Source organism: Vicugna pacos, chromosome 32, assembly GCF_048564905.1.
Source record: "Vicugna pacos chromosome 32, VicPac4, whole genome shotgun sequence".
Taxonomy (NCBI): Eukaryota; Metazoa; Chordata; class Mammalia; order Artiodactyla; family Camelidae; genus Vicugna; species Vicugna pacos.
Genome location: NC_133018.1, coordinates 15,977,346 through 15,983,472, shown reverse-complemented (window position 1 = coordinate 15,983,472; position 6,127 = coordinate 15,977,346).

Below are 6,127 nucleotides of genomic sequence, written 5' to 3'. Positions count from 1 at the left end.
TCCTTTACGCCCTCCCTAAGTGTAACCGGAAGCCCCTGCCAACAGACTGGCATCCCTTCCCCCACAGTCACCACCGACAGACCTGCGGTTTCTGTTCTCCAGGTCTGCAGTTTCAGTTTCCCAAAATAAACACTTAAAAAAATAAAAAATAAAGGAGGCATGCTCTTAGCATCTTTGTCGTCAGCCCCAGAATTGTGGAATTATTAATTGACCAGACTAAATCAAATTGTTAATTACAGCAGAGTGGTGACTTCAGATGCTGAAACGGTGAAACTCCAAAAGCATCCCCCTTTCACCAACACATCAAACCGATACTGGCTGTCATTGGAAGCGACAGTGAGAAAGTGGGAGAGTCAGCAGGTCTGGACAGACTGTGGGTGTTCTCAGCTGGGCAAGCAGAATAGTTTATTTAATTCTCTCCCTGCCCGGACAAGGGGGAAAAGTCAGGGGGTGAAAAATAGGTACAGAATGTAGCCTAATGTTTGAGTCAGGTCGAGCTGGGTTTAGACATGGCACTGCACACTTGCTAGCCACATGACCTGGGCATGTCACTTCTGGTATCTGAATCTCAGTTTCTTCGCCTATAAAACAGGCATGTTAATAGAACCTACTACATTAGATGATTGCAGTGATTCAAATGCCTTGCTTAAAAAGCTGTTAAATAAAACGCTCGTGAGCATCTGGCTTTAGATTGTAAGCTCTGAAAGAGTAGGGATAGCTGTCTGTCTCACGGACCATCACATCCTCCAGCCCCAGCACAGTGACTAGTTCTAGGGCAGGTACTTAATGCAACTGTTGAATGCTTACTGTAAAGTATGATCCTGAGGATGGGAATGATGGTGGAAGAGATCGCAAAGAGGCTTAGCAGTGGAACCCTACCCTTAAATAGTTCTCATACCAGCCAAACCTCTATAATAATAAGTGAATCATTATGCAATAAAGGGGAAGATAATATAATGTAGTGGTTTATGGCATCTGTGAGTTCAAATCTCAGCTCCCCACTTGCTACCATTCTGATCCTTATTAGCAAGGTTACCTCTCAATGCTTCCGTTTCCAGATCTGTAAAGTAGAGGCCTGCCTCATAGAGCTATTATAAGGATTGCATGAGCTTCCTGAAGCAAAGTGCTTAGTACAGTGCCTGGAACATAAAACTTGTTCAATAAATCTTAGCTATTACTTTTCCCAGTTACTATGTGACTTTGGACAGATTACTTAACTTTTCTGAGTCTTGTTTTCCTGGTCAGTAAAATAAAAATACAATAGTTACTACCTTGAAGAACTGCTGGGAGAATGAGATAGGAAAATCCCTGAAAACTGCTTAGCACAAGGCCTGGTATATGGAAAGTACTTAATAATTTCTAGATGATGATGATAATAATAATAATGATTAAACAAGGTGCTATGGGGGAAAAGAGAGTAAATTCATTTTGATGGATAGACACTGGGCTAAGAGAAAGGCTATTATAATAAGTAATTTTTTTAGTAACAATTTTATTGAGATGTAATTCACATACAGTATAATATACCCATTTAAAGTGTATAATTGAATAGTTTTTAGTATATTCTCAAAATTGGGCAGCTATCACCATAATCAATTTTAGAATACTGTCACTCCAAATAGAGACCTCTACCCATTAGCAGTCACCTCCCTCTCCCTAGAGCTCCCCCTGCCCCCCCCCAAACCCTAGGCAACCACCAGTTTACTTCCTTTCTGTGGATCTGCCTACAGTGGACATCTCATGTAAATGGAATCATACTACATGGCCTTTTGTTTCTGGCCTCTTTCTCTTAGCATCACGTCCTCAACATTCATCCATGTTATAGCTGCTCTCAGTACTGCATTTCTTTTTATGGTCAAATAACATTCCATTGCATAGAGTTAATAGATATTTGGGTTGTTTCCACTTTTTGGCTATTATGAATGAGGCTTCTATGAACTGTTATGGACAAGTTTTTGTGTGGATTATGTTTCCATTTCTCTGGGGATATATACCTAGGGGTAGAATTCCTGGGTTATATGGTTATTTTTTGAGGATCTGCTTTTCCAGACTGTTTTCCACAGTGCTGTACCATTTTACATTCCCACCAGCAATGTATGAAGGATCCAGTTTCTCCACATCCTCACCAACGCTTGGTATTATCTGTTTTTCTGATTACAGCTATCTTAGTGGGTGTGAAGTAGTACCTCACTGTAGCTTTGATCTGTACTTCCCTGATGGCTAATGATGTTTAGCATCTTTTCATATGCTTATTAGCCATTTATATATCTTTTCTGGAGAAATGTCTATTCAGAGCCTTTGCTCATTTTTAATTGAGTTGTTTATCTTTTTATTATTGTGTTGTAAGACTTCTTTATATATTCAAGATACAAGTCCCTTATAAAATTTATGACTTGCAAAAATTTTCTCCTTTTCTATGGGTTTTTTTTTTTTTTACTTTCCTGATGGTGTCCTTTGAAGCGCAAAGATTTTGATTTTAATGATGTCTGATTGATCTATCTTTTTATAGTTTAGCTCTTAGATTTAGGTCTTTGAACCATTTTGATTTTTGAGTTGATGTTTGTATATGATGTAAGGTAGAGGTGCCACTGAATTCTTTTCATGTGGACAATCCAGTTGAAGAGACTGTTCTTTTCCCCATTGAATTGTGTTCATCCCCTTATCAAAAATCAGTTGATTGTAAGTGAGAGGGTTTATTTCTGGACTCTCGATTCTGTTCTATTGATCTATACGTATATCTTTATGCTAGTTCCACACTGTCCTGAAGGTAACTGAATTTCAGCTGGACCAAGTTAACTAGACCCAGGAATACACAGTCACAGAGCCTCCTTACCTTTCTAGAGTGCTTCAGAATTTTTAAGGTGTTTTCATGTACATGATCTCACTTAAGTCTCGCAGCAACTCTGAGAGTAAATGGAAGCTCAGAAGACTGAGCGGCAAATCCCCAGACTCACCCAACCAGAAACAGTGGGGGCTCCGGGGCCAAGCTGTGGATCTTTTGACTCTCAGTCAAGTGTTTTCATGACACCGGCCAATCACCTGCTGAGTTCAGAAATTAGGGAAAAGTAAAAAGTAGAGAGAGAAATTAGGGCAAAAATGGGGGGAAGAGTGTAAAACAGACTGATTATAAATGTTTGGCTCCTAACCAGCTTACAATAAATTTTCCCTTCTCCTGTGTGGACAAGAAATGGGATGTTCTGGGTAATCTGGGGTTTTGCTTGAGTCTTGCATTTTCAAAGAATGAGAACACAGTGAAATACTCTCAACACTAAAACCACACAGACTATAATTTAATCTTTAATTTTGTTGTTGTTGTCATTCTAGAAGACTCTTTAGTACATTTTTAATCAGTGTTTCTTCAAGAGTGGTCCAAGGAAAACCTCAGCTATCAGCATCATCAGATAGAAGTGTTTGTTAAAAAATACAGCTTTCAGAGCCCCCATCTATCCTGCGTCTACTGAAAATCACTGGGTGGTTTTTTTATGCACATTAAAGTTTGGAAACCACTGCTTTAGAGCAGTGAAAAATCAAACTATGAATATCAATTATCATTGCACGCAAGAGATGTAGAGACTCTGCTTAAATGAGAATTCTGGATAACAGATTAATGTACCTAATTTCCTTCAAGCCTTTGCTAAAACACCCCTCTCCCTGTGAGAACTTTCCTGATTGAAAATTGCAGAGGGGGAGGTTATAGCTCAAGTGGTAGAGCACATGCTTAGCATACACAAGGTCCTGGGTTCATTCCCCAGTATCTCCTTTAAAAATAAATAAATACGTAAACCAAATTACCTACCCCCAAAAAAGTTTTTAAAAATAAATAAAATAGAATAGCATATCACTCTCTCCCCCATGCCTCCCACCCTCTCTAGTCTCCTTCCTTCTCCTTAGCACTTACCAACATCTAAGTGACACATCACTAGTTTATCTATCTATTTATTTATTATTTGACTCCTGTCTCTAGTAAGCAAGTTTCACCAAGGTAGGTGGTAGGAATATAGCACCTAAGACAGTGTCTGGTAGGTAGCAGGTGTTCAATAAATATTTGTGGAATGAATGAATGAATGTGCCAAATTGCATCTTGGTGCTTGGGTGAAATGTCACTCACCCACTGTATTTCTCAAAAGGATTTTTTTTTAAAGTATAGAGCAATTTCTGTTTTGATTCTCTGAGTGATGTTCAGGATATGTCATACCGGAGAGAAAGAACTGGAACCGCATCCTCTAATCTCCTAATTCTGGCGGTCTGGGCCCGTTGCTCTTAAAGATCGTTTTTTCTTAATACCGCTGAGATCCTCAATTTACTATGAGGATCATCCATTTACAGCTGCACTGTCCTGTGAGGGCTACCCCTAGAAGGATTCCTTGCTCCTACTGTGAACAAAGTGGAAGGAGACAGAGCCTGGGAGGAACCTGCAGTAGGAGGGGACTTCTGTAAGTTTACCCTACACGTGACAGGTAGTGACAGGGAGAAGCTTCCTCCTCTGAGGTCCTGCATGAAGGCTCTAATAAACGGATCCTCTCTCCCGTGGGCTTGGCTGGCTCTGAACAAATGACCCTTACCCATTTCCTACGCTCCCAGCCACCTGCCCAGCACTGAAATTAATGTTCATGGGTGCTTGGGGCTCCCTCCTCCCTGCACCTCCCCATTGGCCCCATTTTGCACACAGGAAACCTGAAGTTTAGACCTAGGAATAGTTCCCTAACACCAGTGTTACTCCCTGCTGATCCTCATCTGTATCTCTTCCAGGACACACCTAACATTCCAGTTTGTATTAAGATGGTGAAAAATGCCGTGTGGGGTGCCCCCCACCCGCAGTCCAGGGTATTCTGAGAAATGATGGGACAAGTCATAAAAACAGGAAAAAGCAAGTTTGTTTCTAGTGTTATGCACACAGGGTGGCAGGATATACCTGCTGAGTGTTCCCAGAAGGTCCCTGAGGAAACCATTAACTTGAGTCTCTCACGTTGTTACCGGAGAGGTGGGTGCAGTGCGGGCAGGAAAGGGATCCTGAGAGGAGGGGGATGGGCACGCTTCCAGAGGTCACGGTTATGTTGCCCAGAGCTCCTGCACACCTTAATAAAAGGTGGCTGACTTGAGGATGGAGGTCAAGGTGGGAAAGGGGCTTGTCATCAAGGATTGTCACTGAGCTACACAGGGTGGACTAAAAGTGGGTGGGGGAAGGCGTGGGAGGCGAATTGGGAGGGAGGGGCTGTGAGTGGCACTGAGACCCTCAGCGGGGTTGGGGCTTTGGAGAGGAGTGGCTGCCTCATTCTCCTGCCTTGACCCTTTCTTGCCTGGTTTCAACCAGAGAATTGAGGAGAGGATTTGGATTTGGAGAGGTGGGGATGGAGAGAGTGGCCCTGGATCCTGGGGCGATCCAGGATGGACTGTCTCAGGGTTCCCCGGCTAGAGGGAGGGAGTTCAAGGGGGTGGGTGAAAGGGCCCCCAGAAGCCTGGGGCAAAGCCCTGGAGGATCTCAGAGACCCAGAAGATGGGGAGGAGGGGAAGTGAAGGCGTTTGCCTCCATGGGCAAATTCAGACGGACTGAGAAGTAACTCCTAACGCAGTAGGCAGGCAGTTTAGGTTCTTCCAATTCGATGGGGTGGGGCTTAGAATCCTGCCCCAAAAGGGGGGTGGTCATTCAGAGGGGAAGGTGCACAGCTGAGCCATCGGTCTCCTAAACTGGAAACGGGAGGCTGTAGAGTCGCTGACCTTTCCACCAGCCTCTGTGGGGAGTGGGCGGTGAGCGTCTGGAACCGGCTTTCCCGAATCCAGACAGAAGTTCGAGTAGGGCTGACAAGAGTGAGCCAGGGAGTGAGGGAAACAGTGGCGACTCCTCACACTGCGGGGTGGGATGGGGGTCGGCAAACTAGAAACCCGGGCTCGGGGCAAGGGTTTTCTCGACAGACTGTACAGTCCCCGAGTGTGTACGGAAGGGATCTGGGGGACCTGAGAGGGATTCTCACTCGGAGACAACAAGGGTTGAAGAGGGATTGGGGAAACTGACACGGTTTCCACAGGGGTGCTGATGGAGGCTCCCCACTCGGGAAGCGAGGCACTGAGAGGGGTCCCCAAAGAAGATATGGGGGAAGTGGGACAGTGGGAGTGGACTGAGGGCCGCTGA